Genomic DNA, 21872 nt, shown 5'->3' with positions numbered 1-21872 from the left:
ACAAAGGCACTTCTATATAAGTAATATAATTTTTTTTTCAAAAACAAAGTTTAACTTTTGTGTGGAACACTGGGTACTTAAATAATAATTATCTTCACAATCCTTGATTTTTAAGAATAAAGTATAGGTGCCAGGGAAAACTGCATAGGATATGAAATATGTAACTGAGAAACTATATGGATAATATTATTTTGGATGGAAACCATTATTCAACTCTGCCTCTTATTTAAAAAAAAAAAAAAAATATACAGTAAAGAGCACCAGGCAAATTCAAAATGCACACCTAACAATCATGCAGTACAGGCCTACAAACTGTGTTTCCCAGACACCTAATATATATATATATATAACCAACAACTGTATACATGGAAATGTGTATGCATATGCATTCACTGTAGCATAATGTGCTCTCAAATACAAATAAAATCACAATATTTACATATAATTACAGAATATGAAAACATAGAATATCCAAACTTGTATATAAGTGACTTTTCAAAGCAATATTTATAAATCAAAAGATTTTATATTTCTGTACAGGTTTTACATACCAAACACAATTCAGATTCCAAATAAAATTAAACTTCTGTGTATTCTTACCTAAAGTCAGACACAAATAAATAAATAAAACAAATATTACTGCTTGAATTGCCAGTCATATTTCATGGAATGTACATATATTATTATATGTAATATAAATGAATGCAATGCAATTATACTAGCACATGCACATCACCAATAACACAAATATTTTACCTGAAAATGAGTATCTGCATTCATTTTCATTATTCCAAAGTTGATTAATTTTTCAGTTTACGTTCTAATTTACTTATGAGGTTTTAAAAGTTTTATATTTCCTAAACTATGCAAAAATATTTCTTTTTATAAAAAAGATATTAATCCAAATAAATAATGTAAATTCACAATTTATCTATTTGAAAAGTTAACTCATGCAAGAAGTTTGAATGAAATTTATTTTAAACTGTTTGAGGTGGATAATGAAAGTAAAAAAATAATTTTTATTTATCAATCTTTATCACTAGGTAGGCTAAGCATTTTCAGATAATAAATGGCATTGATTTGGCAGAAAAATAATCACTGAGAATCTATATTATTTACATAAAGGAATAAACTGAGGTTTTGGTTTTTCTGTAATTCAGGGTATTGGAGCACATATATTAAGTATTCTGTTGTAGGTATAGCTGGTTATACTGGAAGTAAAGATTAAAAAAATAAATAAATAAAAATTATTTGGAATATGTTAACAAATTAGCAAATTTTATTAGATATACTAAAGTTTCAATGACATATGAAATAAAAGCCAAAATTTCCAGACTGGCCACTTGGAGCACTAACCATATGTAGGATAGCAGTGCACCATTACCAGAAGTAGCACTAGCGTTTGTGGTGCCCAAGGCAAAACCTTGTCACAGTGCCTAATTCATATCGTATCTTAACAAGCATATATATATATATGCAGTAGTGCATCTAGCAACACCCATTTTAGGCAGTGCTTGTGAAAAGTGCCTCACTTGTGCACCCCCAAGTTCCAGGCCTGACCATTACATACCCCTGAAGTAATTTATTGTGAGTTGGTATGTGAGTTTTGCACCAATAGGATGTTATGCAATTAGTGTTTAAGTGTGTTTCTGTTGAGCACGCCTTGCAATTTTTGTAACCAAGTAGGATGGTGGGCATTAAGGAACGGTGAATTTACATCAAATTTCTTAAACTCATGACAACAGCTTTGCTGACATACAAAATGCTTAAAGAAGCATTTGGTGATGATGCTATGGGTAGAACACAAACTTTTTAAAGGTATTTACATTTCCAAAGCAGCCAAACTTTGACTGAGGATTTTTTGCACTTAGATCCCCCATTGGCAAGTCGCACTGTTGAAAATGTGTATCAAATCATTCATGAGGACAGGTGGCATACGATTAATGATTTTTCTAGGCCTGTAATATGGTACATACTGACACATTTTAAGTGAAAATTTAAATGAGGCAGATTGCTGCAAAATTTGTGTACCATTTTCTGAGTGATAAACAGAACCAGCTTTTCATGCACAGGGACCTGCAAGCACACAGGCTAGAAAGGACAGAAACCTCTTTTCTAAGATCATAACAGGAGATGAAACCTGGGTTTATTGTGGAAGGCAGTTCAGATCCAGTGTTAAGAGAATGCTGTTTGTTTTCTTTGACAGTGAGGAAATAGTTCATCAGGAGTTTCTTTTGTCAGGCTAAACTGTAAATCACCAGCTCTACAATGGGGGCCAAAAGGCAATTGAGGGAGGATGTCAGGAGAAAATATCCAGATAGGTGCACTTAGGATTGGCTTCTGCATCACTACAATGCTCCGGTCTACACAACTTTGTCGGTTCAACAGTTTTTAGCCAAGATCAAAATGGTGATGGTCCCGAACCCCTCCCTATTCTCCAAGCCCCCTTGTGATTTTTTTTCCCTGTACCTGAAATGAAAATCAAATTAAAAGGACAAAAATTCAAAGACACTGCAGAGATTCAAGCTGAATCGTAGAAAATGGTGGACAGCATAACAAAACAGAAGTTCCAGAGATGCTTCAAATAGTGGAAGAAGCACTGGGATCGATGTATAAACTCTAGAGGGGACAATGCCAATATGTAACTAATGCAAATCTAAATTAATTTTATTTGCCCCAGTCTGGAAACTTTTGCCTTGCATCTTGTAGTTACTAGAAAACATTCCAGTTGGCATTTCCCATTACTAAATAAATAAAAAGAAAGACAGTTATAAACTTGTGTACATATTGGGATATTTTTCTGATAAATATTAAATAACTACTTCATAAGATATTATAAAACAAAATTTATAATACATAAACTTGAGTAATAAATTAACATGTAAAATTTACAAAGGGAACAGCTTCATCCTATGCGTGTCTCCATGGCCGAAGCCCATATGCACATTTACAAAGGGGAAAACAAATAGAAATGTTAACCTACTTTGGGACGTCTCTGTGCAAAAGAAATATACCAAGGGACTTGAAATTATCAGAGGCCACTACAGTTAGCATAAAAAAAACTGATAAAGACTGTGCAGTAAATATAGGCACAGGATTTAAAAAAAAAAAAAAAAAAAAAAAAAGGAACAGTTCCTTTCTCTCTTTTTGAAGAGCCCTGTGCAATTGCAGCCATGCTATTAATATACAAAGAAAAAAAAAAAAAAAAAACAACACACACACACTGAATTATTTATGAATTTATTCTAGGGAGCAGGAGGTATTCCATTTCATCATAGAAAAGGTAGATAGTCACAATTTTCCTTATGCAACAATTTTGAAAATACTAAGGAATATCATCTCAAGTTTGTAGTTCATCACATATTTTAAGTGACTAATTATTATATCAGTGCAATGCAAATATACTACCAACAATTTATTAATAACACTAATCTGCAAAGATTTTAAATGGTTTATAACAAGTATTGTATGTTGAAACCAAGAATGATATTCTGTTTTACCCAATTAGGTACAGTTTTGCAGATAGCAATGTAATTTTATTTAATATTTCTAAATAACTATAAAGATCTGTTTTGATTATGCAGTTTTTTGATATTGGATATAAGTACATTAGCAGTAAATTCACTTTAATCTCTCACTCATGAGAGATTAAAGAGGGAATAATGAACCAAGGTGAGAGAAAAGCATTGCTTATTATTCCAAAATGTTATTCACAGCTTCTTGGAAGAAGGAAGATCTGAATTTAAAAATGACTGGTGAAAGCATGTTCATTAAGTTTCAAAAGTTCAGTTGCAATACCAGCTTAAAGGTTCCCTTCATGCATTCCCACTTGGAAATCCTTGTAGTGTTAGTGTAGAACAAAGAGAAAGATTTCACTAGGACACTAGAGAGAAAGATTTCACTAAAGTCAATGGAGAAGTATCAAGGGCTGCAGAATGTGAACTGTTGATTATTTCTAGTCACTGAAAAGGCAGATCTCTAGTGAAACAAAATTAGAAAAAAACCCAGAAAGCATTACTTAATTGTACATAATTCATAAAATTAATTTCATTCCTTCATTTGACAAATTGAATTAATTAATAAAAACCTTTGATAAAAACTTAGTAAAGTCTAAAATCATACCATAAGTCTACCAAAACAATTTTTTTTTATTAGGAAAAAGCTCAATAATGGAATAAAATAAATGTCATATTTGCAGTTATTGCATTTTTTTTTTTTTTTAAATTTGCAACCTGTCTATCAACTAATCTCAATTATTTCAGAGCTTAAAGTTTAATACTACTAATTTATATGGTACTTCAACCAGCAGTGGGAACACTTGAATCTCGTTCATCACTTCAAATTTAATATTAAAATATCTATTCAAATTATGTCTGTGTGAATTTTAATGTGCCTTTAGTACAGTTCAGTGTGCCTGCTCATGTATAATTTTCCTCTAGAGTTTTGGTTTCTGCTTTGATTTCTCTTGCTCTGTATTGGACATAACTTTTAGGATAATAAAGACTATTGTATAACTAAAGATATTTGTTTTTATTATCCAATATTGTGTCAAAGTAAGAATAGAATTATTAAACTATTTTTTGTGTTTTTATCAAAAAATTGAGATTTGATATAATGCAATGATATAATATAAAAACACATGCTGATGTATTTTCAGAAGTTGCAGAAGCATTTGGATCTGTGTATACAGCATCAGGGAAATGCTGTATACTGCTGTGAGACTGTTTTCATTCAAGAACCAATATAATGTAGCAGTATTTAAAATTGGGTAAGTTTTTATCTCTCACATTTGTAAGTTAAATAAATAATCCATATTGAGACACCAGAGCCTAGTAATAAGGGAGAGGCACATGTTCATCACAGCAGTATACAGCATTTCCCTGATGCTGTATACACAGATCCAAATGCTTCTGCAACTTCTGAACGCATTTGTGATAGGCTTCTTTTGGAATTGCTATTAGATCCTGTGTCACATTGTTCTGAATAATTTCCTAGTAGCTGCAAATTTGTGACCTTAGGGGAGCCTAATCTTAGGCGGAAGTGATTGCAGGGAGCTAAATCCAATGAGTATGGCAAATGGGTCGATGGATAAATGGAGGATGAAAAGTGCAGTGTGCAAGAGCATTCATAATGCAAGCTGCAATTCTCTGAAGCCCATGTTCCTGGCTTTAGCATTAGTAGAGGCATATGATGCAAGAAAGCAAGCTTATGCAGCATCAGCCAAAAAAAAAAAAAAAAAAACCACTTCCACTTCACCCCTCTGTTCGTTCGAAATACCTGTCCAGCTGAGCCTTAAATTTATTTAGGCTATCAACTTCTACAACAGGGGATGGAAGTCTGTTCCACCAACCAACAACCCGCTGGCTAAAGGCAAATTTCTGCACATCTATCCTACATCTGTCTTTCCTCAGTTTGAATTTATGCCCTCTCAGGTTATTATTCTGAGCAAGAGGAAGAATCCCATCAGCATTGAGCATGCTCAAACCATTCAACACTTTATATACCTCTATCAGATCACCTTGCCGGTGCCTAGTCTCCAGACACTGTAATTTGCAAAACTTCAACCTTTCTTTGTAAGAGCAACCCTTTGTTCCATTCACAAATCTTGTTGCCCTTCTCTGTACTCGTTCCAGCAGCTCTACATCCTTCTTGAAATGTGGCCTCCAGACCTGTATACAGTACTCAAGGTGTGGCCTGACCATTGCCTTATACAAGGGAATAATCACCTCCTTATCCCTGCTAGAAAAATTCCTGTATATCATTGACAAGACATCATGAGCTACTCTTGCAGCTCATCTGCACTGCTCAGAAAACTTCATATCTGGCTGCACAATTACCCCCAGGTCATTTTCATTCTCTACCACTATCAGTGTAGTACCACAGAGTTGATACGTTGCTCTGGTTGCTGTTTCCCATATGTAGTACTTTACATTTGTCAATGTTAAACTTCATTTGCCACCTCTCAGCCCATCTGCTCAACCTTTCCAGATCCTGTTGCAGCAGCATAGTGTCAGTAGTGTCCTTGACAACCCTGCCAACCTTCGTATCGTCTGCAAACTTGGACATTAAGCTTGATATACCATCATCAATATCATTATAAAAACAGAAAACAATAATGGACCCAACACTGAACCCTGAGGGACTCCACTAATAACATTTGTCCACGATGAGCAGTGTCTATTGATTACCACTTTCTGTCTTCTCCCCCTCAACCACCCCTTTATCCATAGCAGCAATTTGTCTCCAATGCCTTTCTGAATGGGTTTCTCAGAAGAGCATCAGGTAAATGTGGTAGAACTGTTTTATAGTGTTCATGGTTTACTGTTTGACCATACAGGCCAAATTTATAACGAACAAGATCCTATGAGTCAAGAAATATGATAAGCATGCCCTTCACATTTGACCAAGATTGTCTTGTTTCTGAGCCTTGGAGGAGGAAGGTGGGAAAAGGTCCACTCCTCCCAATGGAAGGCCCAAACCTTTGTTTCCAAGGTCATAGCCGTGCACCCACAGTGTCTCATCAGTAATGAAAGAACAAACAAAGTGTAGGTTAGCAGCAGCAAGCTGTTCTGATAAGCACAAACTCTGCACTCACTGTGATCATGGGGCACAAGATCTACAAAGCACTAATGATAATAAGAGTTTAGCATTAGCAGAGTCATATATGCAAGAAAGCAAGCTTATACAGCATCAGCCAAAAAAAAAAAAAAAAAAAAAAACCCCTTCCCATTTCATCCATCCATTCCTTCCTTGAATTTATTTAAACTATCAACTTCCATAACAGATGGAAGTTTGTTCCAGCAATCAACTACCTGCTGGCTAAAGTCAAATTTCTGCACATCTATTCGACAACCATCTTTCCTCATTTTCAGTTTATGCCTCCTCAGGTTTGTAATCTGAACAAGAGGAAAATCCCATCAGCATTGAGCCTGCTCAATCCATTCAAGGCCTTATACACTTCAATCAGATCACCTCGCAGGTACCTAGTCTCCAGATGCTGCAATTTGCAGGACTTAAGCCTTACTTTGTGAGAGTGTCCCTTGTTCCCCTCACCAGTCTTGTTGCCCTTCTCTGTACTCATTCTAGCAACTCTACATCCTTTCTAAAATGAGACTTCCAGACCTGTACGCAGTACTCACGGTGTGGCCTGACCATTGCCTTATACAAGGAGATAATCACCTCCTTATCCCTACTAGCAAAATTCCTGTATATCGTTGACAAGATCACATGACCTGCTCAGAAAACTTCATATCTGATTGCACAATTACCTCCAGGTCTCTTTCTTTCTCCACTTCCCCAAGTGTAATACCACACAGTTGGTACATTTCTCTGGGGTTACTTCTACCCATATGCATCTGCAACTTTTCTAGATCCTGTTGCAGTAGCATACTGTCGTTAACAACCCTGCCAACCTTTATCATCTGCAAACTTCGACATTAAGCGTGATAAATACAGAAAACAACAATGGGCCCAACGCCAAACCCTGGGGAGGGCTCCACTAATAATTTTAGTCCATGCAGAGCAATGTCCATTGATTATCTCTCTCTCTCTCTCTCTCTCTCTCCTCCCACTCAATCATCCTTTTATCCATTGTAGCAACTTACCCTTAATGCCATACTGCTCCAATTTGTACAGTAGTCTTCCATGTGCAACAGTATCAAAAGTTTTCCTGAAATCCAAGTATAGGAAATCAAAATTATTTTTTCCATCCAGTTCCTTTGCGATCACATCTTAGTATCCATGGCCAGACAAGACTTCTTCATCTTGACAAACCCATGCTGTGTTTGAATTATTACTGCAGTTTTGTCCAGATGATCCTGGACAAAGCTGCAGTTTTGTCCCCGGAACAGAAGTTAAACTAACAGGTCTGTAATTACTCATGTCACCCTTTAATCTCCCTCTGTAAATTGGAGATACATTTGCACATCTCCAGTTCGTGGGGACCTCCCCTAAGTCCCTCTGTAAATTGGAGATACATTTGCACATCTCCAGTTCGTGGGGACCTCCCCTAAGTCCAACGATGCTCGCATAATTATGGCTAAGGGTGTTTACTTCCTTTGCCACCTCCTTTAATATAACCGGATAGATCCCATCCACCCCAGGTGCCTTTCTTATGTTTAATTTCAACAATTTCTCCTCCACTTTGCTCTCAGTTATTACAAAATCATTTAGCTCCCTGTTAGAGTTTAATAAGCTTCTGTTCTCTACTTCCCTATAGAGTTGTCTGGGCCCTGGAAATATTTTTGGTATAGTTAAATTTTCTTCATTAATATAACTGCCACAATGTAAAAAAAAAAAAAAAAAAAAATGTAGAGCACCAACTTTTTTAATTTTTTTATTAACATATCTAACTTGTATGCTTAACCACTCATGATGAAAATTGAAAAAAATAATTTTTTTTTGTATGGCAGGACATGCTCCACTTGTGACAATACCCAAATGTAAAAATTGTCACTTCTGGTCATTTAGGCCTGATGTAGCCCAGAGTGCATAGCACGCATTCCTTGATAAATATTAGTATTAACGATTTATTGTAAACTCTACTGACTTGGTTGTCGTGCCGGAGTATAAACAGAAAATTTATGAGATATGTAATGAGTCTCAACACTGCTTGTCTTGTATAAACATACACCTGTTTATATTATGCCATTTATTTCTTTGAAATGAGTTTGTGAAGTTGCACAGCATCATATAAATAATAATTATGTTTACTTATGAAAAACAATGCAATTTCATTGTTTTTCTTCATAAGTACAGACATGAAACCTCCACCTGACACAGTGGACAGTGAGAGCCACAAGGCTCATCTCGGAGTGAAAACTAACAAACAAGTGATGTTTTGTTTGATGTGCTTCTGTGTTAAATATTAACCAAAGTATTAGTAATATGTGAAGAATGGTTTTTACAAGGACTTTGTGCACTATAACAACATTATTATTATTAAAATTTTCCAATGTAAAAGCAACAATAATTTGAGCATTTAATTGTAGTATAAAGATTTTTATAAAATTTAAAAAGTACTCTGTGGTATATGAGGTTTTTTCTAACGAAAATTATGTTTGTATTTATGTTATGTTAATATTTATAATATAAACACTGTTTACAATATTGTTTTATTGTATTTGCATTATTGTATTTTTTTAGGGCGGTTATATAGTTCTCCCTTTATAACAAAGGAAACATAAAATGGAGTGTCCAATAAAGCTTAATAATCTTATTAGATAATTTCACATCCCTAGTGGGAAGTGTACTTTATACTTCCCACTGTCTGCCATCTCAGAGATCATACGAATGAACAGCATAACATGGCAGGTCTCGAGGCCTCTTGAACTGTAGAGAGTGAGATACAGCTCTTGTGTCACAGTAGTTATCAGTTAATATTTTACGAGTTTTCACTGTAATATTTTAAGAGTATTCACTATATCATATTTAATAATGACAAAATATTAATAATAATAAAGATAAAAAATCAGTTACAAAACTTAAATAAAAAATCAACTTTTTAGCAATGAAGTCCATAAACATTTTTCACTGTCACTGACAGTTTGATGTGTAATCATTACTACTTGTTAAAGTTTTAACAGAAAAATTAAAGGTTAGGCTGTTCATGAAAGGGATTACAAGTTGCAGTGAGGTAGATTTATTTTAAACACACAGGCAATTACCCATAAGCAATTAATAGGTGATACCTACCTGCCTATGTGCTTAAAGGAAATATGTACTTTGAAAAATCAGTGATAATCAAATCAAATCACAATAATTTAAACTACAAAATCTAACCTGTTGCATTATGGTTACACCATCTTCTAGTTTTCAATTCTACAAATACCATCTTGTCAAATAGTAGTTTGTGTTTAAACAAACAAACAAACAAACAAACAAACAAACAAACAAACAAACAAACAAACAAACAAACAAACAAAAACCCTAATGATATTAGCTGTGGATGCAAAGAGATTCTTAGAGGGAGACAGTTCAAGGCATTTAGGACTTAAAATGGTTATGTTAATAAGCAAAACATCTGCCAACCCACACTGTATCAGAGTGGCAGTCCATTCCCTTAACATGGCTTCACAACAAAATAAATGGCCCTCATTCCCTAGAGGCCTGGGAGCTACTACCTATGTCAGCAGGAAGATCAGCTCAATGGCAGAGGGTGCTAAGAATCACTGGCTCGATCAGGCTGCCATTTAGGAATTGCTATTGCATTGGACTTGAGACATTGGAGCGCATAACATTTGGTCTACGAGTACAGAGTCATGCTTAGTAGAACTATTACAAGAGCTGAAAAACATCACTTAGCACATCATTGGTTTTTATGTGAGATTTAAAGAAAAAAATGAACATTGGCTGTCCTACGAAGAAACAAGTAATGGGCGGTGTGGTGGAACTGGGTCCCTGATTAACAAAAGACTAACAGATTCAACCATAAAAGTAGAAAGTATTACCGAAAGAATTGCTTGCTGTGCTATTAAGCTAAATAGTCGCTATTCTTTTCAAATTATTCAAACTTATCCCCCTACAAATTAATTTTTAATTTGTAGGGGCATAAGCTTCAAATTATTCAAGCTTATGCTCCTACACTGCACAAAAATGATTTAAAGTAGCCATAGTGGTGATGGAGTTGAAGAATTTTATGAAGATGTATTGTGCCTTTACAAGCAGGACGACTACCATTATAAAATTGTAATGGCCAATTTTAATGCGAGAGTTGCTAAGATCCAAAATGGGGAAGCTCTGTTGGCTCATATGGAACTGGAAAAAGAGATGATTGAGGCAGTCTACTAACTGAATTTGTAGAGAAATAAATATTTGTTTATCATGAACTCATTCTTCAAGAAAAAGGCCCAAAGAAAATGGACATGGAAAAGCCCTCTTGGAAATACTAGTGAAATTTACTTCATACTGACAAACCATTAAATGATATTCATTGACTGCTCAGCCTTGAACTATTTTAACGTTGGAAGCGACAATCGGTTATTCAAAAATTGATTGCATGAAAGAATGAAAGAAATTGGTCAGATCAACTAAAGTGAAGAAGATTGACACTAACCAACTATTTAAAAAATCAAGACTTTGAACTAGAACTGTCCAATCATTTTTGTGTACTGCAAGACCTTCCTGACACAGATATTCCAACTGATAATGACAGAAGAACACTAGAAGAAAAGGGATAAAGAAAGCAAAACGAAAAATGGTTACACAAAAGAATCAAATGTTTGCTTTGAAGCTTTGAGGATGGCACAACAACAAATACTAATGCAAATGGAAGAATTTTATTCAAATCATAATAAGGTTAAAGTACAACTGGATCCCATACCAGATGCAAAAGCTGTACCTTTTTTTGGTAAAAAAAAGTAGATGTTATAAAATCAATGAAAAATGATAAAGCAGCAGGACCCAATAAAGTCACTCTTGAAATATTGAAACCTGAAGGCCAGCCAGTATATGAAGCTCTAGCTAAACTATTTTCAAAATGGCTTCTACTGCACAAAAAAAAAGGTGACAAGGTTTATTTAAAAAACTACTGATGAATAAGCCTATTTCCAGTTGTCTACAAGGTTTTCACTAAGGTCCTTTCAAGAAGAATAGTCTCAATACTTGATGCAGCACAACCCAGGGAACAAGCAGGTTTCAGAAGAAGCTTTAGTACAATGGATTACATCCAAACAGTGCAGCAAGTTATAGAACTGCACAAATACAACCTTCCATTATGTATATAGCCTTCATTGACTATGAAAAAGCATTCAACTCAGTCAAAAAACAAGCAATAACAACACCCTAATCAACCAAGGTGTAGGTAGAGCTTACATCAATATTCTCCAATCAATATATGAAAAGCACAACCCAGGGAACAAGCAGGTTTCAGAAGCTTTAGTACAATGGATTACATCCAAACAGTGCAGCAAGTTATAGAACTGCACAATGAATACAACCTTCCCTTATGTATATAGCCTTCATCAACTATGAAAAAGCATTCAACTCAGTCAAAAAACAAGCAATAACAACACCCTAATCAACCAAGGTGTAGGTAGAGCTTACATCAATATGCTCCAATCAATATATGAAAAGGCAACTGCATCAATATGGGTCAATCTCCCCGAAACTATTTTCTGCTTGTTTAGAAGAAATTTCTTTGCAAACTAAATTCAGATAATAAAGGACTCAAAATAAATGGAGATTACCCAAAAGCTTATGTATATATAAAGAGGGACTGGATTAATACTTAGAAGAAACGGATAAAATAAGTTCATTACAATTAATGGAATCTTTAACGTCTGACACTATATAAGCATTACTTCTTTGACTCATTTTGCCAGTATTAATATACAGATCAATTTACTTTACTTGTAATTGTCTGATTTGCTCTAATATTACTGTAAACAAATTGAGATTATTGTAAACACTGTTAGTGCCTTGCACACCTATTGTAAAACAAGAAAAACCAACCAGAAAATGTGCATAAAAGAAGAAATGCACAAGTTTAATGTTGATCTTGTCAGAAGGACACTAGAAGAAAAGGGCTAAAGAAAGCAAAACAAAAAATGGTTACACAAAAGAGTCAAATGTTTGCTTTGAAGCTTGAGGATGTCACAACAACAAATACTAACACAATTGGAAGAATTTTATTCAAATCATTATAAGGATAAAGGACAACAACTGGATCCCATACCAGATGCAGAAGCTGTACCAGAAATTTTGGTACAGAAATTACAGAAATGTGGAAAAATTATTATCTTTTCCCTTAATGCTAAAAGTGACAACACCATGTAAGTATTAGCAAACTGATTACAATAATCTTTGAGTATAAGCATTACTTCTTTGAATCATTTTGCCAGTATTAATATACAGATCAATTTACTTTACTTGTAAAATTATCTGAGCTGCTCTAATATTATTGTATACACATTGAGATTATTGTAAACACTGTCAGTGCCCTTGCACCTATTGTAAAACAAGAAAAACCAACCAGAAATACACAAATTTAATGTTGATCTTGTCAGAAGAACACTATAAGAAAGGGGCTAAAGAAAGCAAAATGAAAAATGGTTACACAAGAGTCAAATGTTTGCTTTGAAGCTTGAGGATGGCACAACGACAAATACTAACACAGGTGGAAGATTTTATTCAAATCATTATAAGGATAAAGGACAACAACTGGATTCCATACCAGATGCAGAAACTGTACCAAAAATTTTTGTACAGAAATGTGGAAAAATGATCTTTTTCCCTTAATGCTAAAAGTGACAACACCATGTAAGTACAGTGGATTCCGGTTAATCGGGGCAGCCATTTATTTGGGGCAAATCTTAAAAAATAGAACCCAATCGAGAAAATAGCCAGGGTTTACTTCGCTTAATTGGGACAACATGCCGTTTAATTGGGGCAGGAGACCGTAGCACTGGAGATTACCTTACGATTGTCTCCGACCGAACCATGTCATTTGGTTGGATTTTAGGAGGTCAAATCTGTAACAAAAAACAATTAGCAGTTACCTGGTTTATTGGGCTTTTCTGTTAGTGCAATCTATCATAAACGGATAGTAAACTTGATCTTATTGAATTTGCAATAATACCGACAGCTGGAATTCTGTGGGTTATTATGGTGAAATGTGTTTACACTTCCATGGCATCTTCAATCATATAAAAAATCATTTCCTATTTTTAAAGGAAATAACTTGTTACTTCATAACTTGTTACTCTGTTCTCACTTGCGCGTATCGTGTTACTTGCAATTTGTGTGTGCTGTGTTCTTTTTTATCGATTGCTTATCTTTTTATTGTTTTATATTTTAACCCCCACCCACAAATGTCAGTGAACAGAAATGTCAACTAGTTAGTTTGTACATATTACAGTACATATTAATTATTCCGATTATCACGTATCATTTAATTTTTTAATTGGTAAGGTAATAAAGGGTAAATTTGTGCTTAATATATCTTTACTTTTATAGCCTGTGGATAATATTCCTTCTATTTTCTCTAATTAGAATCGCTGTTTAATCGAATTAAAATTCAATTCACAAACGTGATCACAATGACTGGTGCTTACTACACATCATATAGTGAACGATACTTTACTATGGCGAGTCCATCATGACGTGATTTGATTGTACAGTGAACCAATTGTAAAGCGAGGGTTCATTGTATTTTTAACTATCTACGTGAAACTCTGGATAACTGGGGCAGCCACTTAATCGAGCCGAAATGCACTAGTCCCAATGTGTCCCAAATAACCGGAATCGACTGTATTAGCAAACTGATTACAAGAATTCTTTGAGTTATACTTAAGCAGAAAAAATAATGCACACATTCAGTGACGAAGTTTAAAAACTCATCTTACATAAAAAAATATATTTATTAATCAGAAACAATTACTGCCAAATGCCAATTTAGTGTTCTTACATTTAGTGAAATTATGTATTTATTTAAAAAATTTTCTGGTCCCACTTGATGTCCAGCATAAACAGTGTACAGGCATACCTCGGTTAACGTTACCTCTGATAATGAAGTCGGCAATTTCAAACCTCATTTAACATAAAAAAATATTCCAGTTTAATCACCTGAAATCTAAACAAACTGAAGAAATTACGGAAACCTTTGGGGCTTCTCGTGGTTGGTTCGAGAAATTTAAAAACCGGGCCAGGATTCATAGTCTAAAATTAACAGGAGAAGCTGCAAATAAGTTTCCAGAAAAACTAAAGGAAATAATTGAACGTGAAAATTTTCCAAATTTGGTGTTCAATGTTGACGAAAGCGGTTTGTTCTGGAAACGGCTACCAACAAAAAGCTTCATTTCTATTGAAGAAAAATCAGCTGCTGGGTTCAAAGCAGCCAAAGACCGTTTAACGTTACTCTTTGGATAAAATGCCTCTGGCGATTATAAATTAAAATTGTTATTAGTTTACCATTCAGAAAATCCGAGGGCGTTAAAAGATAACATAAAAATGAATTTACCTGTAATATGGAAAACAAATAGAAAAGCGTGGGTTACCAAGGAGTTATTTACTGATTGGTTTGTTAACCACTTTTGTCCTGAAGTAAAACGGTATTGTCAAAAAAACAACTTTGAAGAAAAAGCTCTTTTGTTGTTAGACAATGCTCCGGTATTATCTGCATCGAACATTAAGCAGTTTAACTGAACTAGAGGATAAAGAGGAAATGACAGTTAAAACTTTTTGGAAAAACTACACCATTAAAAACACAATTGAAAACATTGATAGTTCTTGGAAAGAAGTCACTAAGAAATGCTTAAATGGAGTTTGGCGCAAAATATGGCCAGAAGTTGTACTAGAAGAAGAAAATAACATCCAAGAAATTAAAAATGAAGTTATCCAGATGGCTCAATCAATATGTTTCGAAAATGTCGATGAAGAGGATGTTAGAAATTTATTGAATGCAGAAGATGATGGTTTTTCAGTGGACGATTTAGAAAACCTTGTTAGCAACGAAGACGAAGTTAAAGAAGTTCCTGCCGAAAAAGTGTTTAACAACCAAAGATTTAAAAAGGTGCTTAAATGACATTGAAAACGTTTTAATTTTTTTTAGTGAAAATGATCCTGATTTAGGAAGAAGTGTTATTGTTAAGCGATCAGTGTTAAATGCAATAACTCCGTATAGGCAATTGTTAAATGAAAGAGAAAAAAAGCATAAGCAATCAATTTTAAAATGTGATTTCACTTTGTATGTAAGTTGACTGTTTATTTAATAAAACTTTTCTTTGTTCGAAAAAAAAGCTTTTCATTTTCTTTACTTAGGAACGTATCCCTATTCTGGCCATAGTATTTTTACCTCTGAAAACGAAGTTTCGCTTAACGAAGTAATTTCGTGGAACGCATCCTATTCGTTATTCGAGGTATGCCTGTATTATTTTTCCATATTTACTGACAATCAAGAAAAAAGTTCAAATTATCCATCAAATATATAAAAAAAAAAAAAAAAAGCAGTAATTTAGTAAACCTATAATTTAGTGTAAGAAATTTTCAGTCTTCATACACTAAATTTAGAGTAACTGTGATTGAAATAATTAATATTCACATTTTCTCTCCTCCAGAAATGGTTAATATAGACATACAATCTGCAAGTGCCACTTATGGTTACAATAGAATGTAGTAGTAAATTTCATTGTAAATGTTTCTTCATTGTGTTTTTTAATCTCTTGTTTATTATTTCTACAAAAAAGGAAGAAGCTGACAATCAAGAAAAAAGTTTCAATTATCCATTAAACGTAAAAAAACCCAGTTATTTAGAGATAGCATGAAAATGTTATCTTCAAAATCTTTAAGCTGAATAATGAAAACAGAGTCCTTTACCTGCCTTGTACTTTTGTGACCAGTAAGATTTAACTTAGTTATAACCTACTTAGTTAATACAATGTTTTAATGTTCATAGCAAAACAAACTTTTCTGTAATCACAAGCTGTCTAGGTATTACACTACTTTCAAACAAATGACATTGCTAAAATTTAAGAGCCAAGACAACTATCACAGTAATGTTTCAGCTTTCAAATAAATGACTAACCTTTAAAACCTTTTGGCAATGTCAGTTGTTTGAATTAATGCAATACTAAGGCTGTTCTGCTCTGTTGTCGGAATTTAGGCACTTCAGCAATTTGCATAACTGGGTATTATGTCTGTAAAAGTGTGTTCATGGGCTGATTTGCATGTTGTTTGGGTTTAACCCAGAATAACTTATGGGGGGAAGACCTACTCCCTCTGCCTGAGATTACACCTGACCTACAACTTAAATATAAGAGAATTTTAGAAAATCCTCCAGTCACTGATGGGAACTGAACCTAGACCTCTCCAAACGAATGACAAGAGGTGAAACCACTATACTCTCGTGGAAGTTTGTTCAGCTGTGATCACTATTAAGATTATTGCATTATTTATGCAAGTTAAATCCCACTGGTTGTAAAAGCCCAAGGGAAGACAAGAGAGTTCTACTTTTTATCATTCGGAAAGGGCCAAAAGCAAAATAGCATACAGTTGAACTTGTTTATAACGAGCCTGCTTACAACAAGTTCCTGGATACAATGAGTAAACTGAGATATTTTGTTTGGTCTCATTTAAAAACACACAGCATTCACAATTCAGATATAACGAGCACACTCCGGATATAACGAGGGAACATACCGCAATGTGCAGCAAACCAAGTGCTTCTTGTCATCCTTTACAAACGAGAAGTTCCTATTTGTCCTTCAAAAGAAAGTTTATAAAATTGCCTGCGAAATCTGCTGTCTAGAACGATCAATGTCAAAGCAATGAACGCTTCTAAGCTCTTGAGAGATCTGGTTTTACCTAATCTGCAGCAGCTAGCTATTGGTCATCAGCAAACCAATCAACAAGCTGTAAAAACACACCCCACTCCTTTTACGTTGACCACTGCTGAATAGATAAGCAGATCTCTAAAGAGCTTAGATGCATTCGCTGCTTTGACGCTGGTCGTTTCAGATAGTGGATTTCGTAGAAAATTTTATAAACTGTCCTTTTAAGGATGAACTCTATTCTCACTTCTAAAGGACAGTAAAAGAAACTTGGTTTCAATCTCAGAGCCCAAAAATGTCAAAGAGGAAAGCTTTATCGATGAAGGAAAAAGCCAAAATTACTGAAGAACTGCAGACTGGTCAGAAGAACATAGAGATATGCAAGAAGTATGGGCTTTCTTCATCTACTATTTCAACAGTGTGGAAAAATAGGGATACAGTGTTGAAGGCCTGCTATGATGACGTAACAAATGTGAAGAGGCTCAAGAAATGCCACAAAAATGACGTTGATCAAGCTCTGCCGAAATGGTTCACTGCAAAAGAAATGCAGGTTTACCCATAAATGGACCAATATTAAAGGCTAAAGCAGAAGAATATGCACAGCTTTGCAGGATTTTGTTGCTCAAATGGGTGGCTTGATCGTTTTAAGAATCAGCATAAAATTTGTTATGGCAAAATCAGTGGAGAAGCATCTGCAGTGGACATGGAGATAACATCTATGTGGATGACCGACGTGTGGCCACTTCATTCTCAGGGCTACAATGCCGATGACATCTACAATATGTATGAAGCTGGAATTTTCTATAATGTCATTCCTGACCAAACTTTGAAATTCCAGGGCAAAAACTGCATTGGAGGAAAGTTGTTGAAGAATAGACTTACAGTGGCTATCTGCACGAATATGTCTTGGACAGATAAAAGAAGGCTTTTAGTGACTGGAAAGTCTGCCAAACCAAGATGCTTCAAGAATGTGAAACAACTTACAGTGGCTTATATGTCGAACAGAAAAGCTTGGATGACTTCAGATATTTTCACGGATTACCTCAAAAAGTAGCACAAAGATCTTTGTACAGAAAAACGCAAAATTATACTTGTTGTAGATAACTGTCCTGCACACCCACAGAAAGTCAACAATCTAAGTCACATAATGCTTGTTTTTTTTGCTTCCAAACACTACAGCAGTGCTACATCCAATGGATCAAGGTGTGGTCAGAAGTTTCAAAGCTCATGTTCGTCACAACTTGGTCATTTTGCTCATTAACAGAATAGACAAGGGAATTGAAATAAAAATCTCAGTTCTCAATGCTATACACTTTATGAGCGATGTGTGGGAATGCATTCAAAACTGTTTCAAGAAGGCTGGATTTCAGTCAAAGCAAGATAACGTTACTGGCGAGGAAGATCACATTCCGTTATCTGAGTGGTTGCAAAAAAGGAGTCCAGAGTATTTGAATCAATCAAGTCTGATCAGAAGACCAGTCAAATGACCCTACATTCATTCCTGAAAATTGGATAATCACTTTTTGAAACAATCGTCCCTTTTTAGGGCCAAAAATAATTTCCATACGTAGGTTAAAATCTTTTTACAGTTTGCAATTCATGTTTACCTCTGGTTCCTACACTTATATTGTTCCGAAACACCTAACCAGAGTATAATGAGTACTTGGATACAGCGAGCACATCTTGCGGTCCAGTAAAACTTGCGATAAACGATTTCACCTGTATTTTATAAGAAATTTTATAATTTAAGTATTTTCTAATTTCAGAGCCGAAAAGCAGAGGAAGAGCAAATATGGGAAAGAAAGTAAAATCTTCTCCATATGATGAAGTAAAAGTTTTGATGGAGTGCTTTGAAGTAATGCTTTATTTAAGCCTATCAATCAGTGAAATTCTAAAAAAATAAATATATTGAGTGAAACCATCTAATAATAATAAAAAAATTTGTTTATTTATGAAAAGAAACTGTTTAACAACCATAATTATATACAGCAAGGTTGATGAAAAAAATGGACAATTTCTTGATGTAATTTTGTACAACTCCCATTTAATGAAAACCATGATTTATTATAATAAAGTTAAGTGTATTTTATATCTAATGTTTATATATGTGCTATGCTATGACTAAAGAAAGTCAGCCAGTCATTTCTGAACCTTTCATGTCACCCAGCTACTTTAAAGCTTTTTAATATAATCCAAGTGATTTGAGTTGCATTGTGTTTTACATATTAAAATTTTCCTTATTTAACAAATAGTTAATGTTTTTTGAAATCTAAGACAAATCTATCCAAGCACTGATTTTAAACTACCTAATTCTGTAGAAGCGTCTCAGGGTTCACAATTGTCCCATAAATACTTTTATAATTGATTTTTTTTTTTTTTAAATTTGTATAAAAATAATGAGGCTTCCTGGAAAATTTGGGTTTGCATAAGGGTTTAAAGAAGGGAGGAAGGAAGAAGAAAGAATAACGTACAATAACTAATTTGGCCTTTTCATAGTACAGCATAACTATGAATGGCAAATTCAAAGAAATTGTTTAACTTTCTAAAACTTAAGTCCAATTACTAGTATAATCTAAGTTGTATGATAAAGTATATCATCATGCATTTATACATCAAAACTTTTATGAAGAACAGAACATACCAAAGCTCAGCAAACCTTGGCATAAATAAGGAAATGACAATACACCAATATTTTTACTAATGATGAAAGACAATTAGATGCACCACTTGTTCATGGCAGTATCAGCAAAATGAAGTTTTAATCTGTACATCTGTGTAGTTAATGGCCTAGGCTTCGGAATCATAAAGATCATCTACCTGTTTTTAATATTAAAGGAAAATATATTAGTCTTAAATAACAGAAATCTTAATAGGTGAATAGTATTGCAAAGAACAATTTGAATAATGTAATGCAAGTTATGATAGAGTAACTATGAAGTGATTATAAATTTTCTTCTGGAAGTAACTTATATATAAATGGAACAATCTATGTTCTTGTGATATATATACACATCTTCTTTTCCAAATTCTGTATGAGCAAATTTATGCTGAATAGTGAATAATGTATTAAGCTGACACAGCAGCTGGTTTCCCCCTCTCAGAGGTAGATGTTTACTTCTGTTGATATTTATATGTATTGCTGCATTTAGTTTTTATCTTGGGACGTTTTTCTTTCCACACACCATCTGGTTGTTCAATTAAACTCGGTACTTAGTAAACTTATCGAATAACTTTGTTTATATAGAGCTCCCTGTTATCTGATAAGTGATCAATATGTCTTGAAATAACTATCATGACAGTTCCTTAGTTTTAAACAAATAGATAGCATATTCACATTTTTTTTGGTGAAACTAATTTATAATAAAATGATATCAGCAATTTAGACTGATCATGGAATGATGTTATTTCTAATGTGAGCATAAGCCCCAGGTGGGCCACCGTTCACATGGATAACAGCTACTATTTGCTTAGGCAGTGACTCTAATAAATGTCTGAAGCCATGCTACCTTCAAGGCTTTTCAGAGTATTGGAATAGGTGATGGTTGCACGTCCATACACCTCACTTCCACTTCCAAAACATCTCACAGGTATTTGATTAGATTGAGGTCAGGAAAATATGGAGGCCAATAAAGATGGGGGATATTTTCACTGTGTTCCCTGAACCACTTGTGCCTAGAGTGGGTCCAATGACATGTGCATTATCATCTTGGTTGTTGTTGTTGTAGGGTTTTTTGGCGCAAAAGCAACTTTGGCCATATTGCGCCTATCTATTAATGTTTATGTGACAAGGAAGTTTATATTTCTTAAATGTGATTTATATCTGGTCAAAATATCCTATTAATTTTAAATAAGTGAATATATTTTCAATGTTGGAGTTATCGCCTAGGATTTGTGATAAGGTCAGAGGATCTTGGAAATTTATAGGGAGATGGAAGGCTGACTGTCGCGCCATGTGGTATTGTGGACATTCTATGAGGAAATGTTTTACAGTGAGTTGACAAGAACAGTGAAAACATTCTGGGGGGTTTGCTTTAGTGAGTAAGTGAAAGTGCGTGAGATGAGTATGTCCAATGCGCAGTCTCGTTAAAATGACTTCTTCGTGCCGATTTTTACGAAGACTCGATTTCCATGGCTGAAGTTCATGTTTTATTTGAAACAGTTTATTATTTGATTCATTTTGCCACATTTGTGACCACTGAGTATGGAGAATTTTTTTTATAATAGGCCTGTAATCGAAATGTGGAACTTTGTAAAGCTTTAGGTCTGTGTTTGTAGGATTCTTTGCTGCTCTATCGGCTCTTTCATTACCTTCAATGCCTGTATGTCCTGGAATCCAACAGAATTTTACTTGCCTCATTTTACTTTTGAGTTTCACAAGATGAGTTTGTATCTGATGAAGAATGGGATGCGATGGAGTCTGCCTTTGTTGCAGAGCGTGTATTGCACTCAATGAATCTGTGTATATGAGATGTTTCAGATGCGGGGAAGTTGCTATGTATTTTAAGGCCATTAGTATGGCGAATAGCTCGGCAGAATAGCTGCTGCATTGGTTTGGGAGTTGCTGTGAGATAACAGTCTGTGGAAATACCACTGCAGCACCAACTTTGG

At 34.4% G+C, this 21872-nt stretch overlaps 1 protein-coding gene across 1 annotated transcript in view; it reads right to left on the bottom strand.

Moving 5' to 3' along the window:
- Window positions 1-990: 990 nt before the first annotated feature.
- LOC150081813 (mitogen-activated protein kinase 1-like) overlaps window positions 991-21872 on the bottom strand; it is a 262012-nt gene continuing 241130 nt past the window's right edge. The window contains exons 11-12 of the mRNA XM_090379718.1: window positions 19906-20081; window positions 991-1211 (exon numbers count right to left, since the gene is read on the bottom strand). The gene's annotated coding sequence lies outside the window, so the exon portion shown is untranslated. The remainder of the gene's footprint in view (window positions 1212-19905; window positions 20082-21872) is intronic.

This window comes from Mastigoproctus giganteus, chromosome 8 (assembly GCF_048544385.1).
Source record: "Mastigoproctus giganteus isolate SK-2022 chromosome 8, ASM4854438v1, whole genome shotgun sequence".
Lineage (NCBI taxonomy): Eukaryota > Metazoa > Arthropoda > Arachnida > Uropygi > Thelyphonidae > Mastigoproctus > Mastigoproctus giganteus.
The sequence above is the reverse complement of the archived record's forward strand: the minus strand, read 5'-3'. Positions and strand labels throughout refer to the sequence as shown.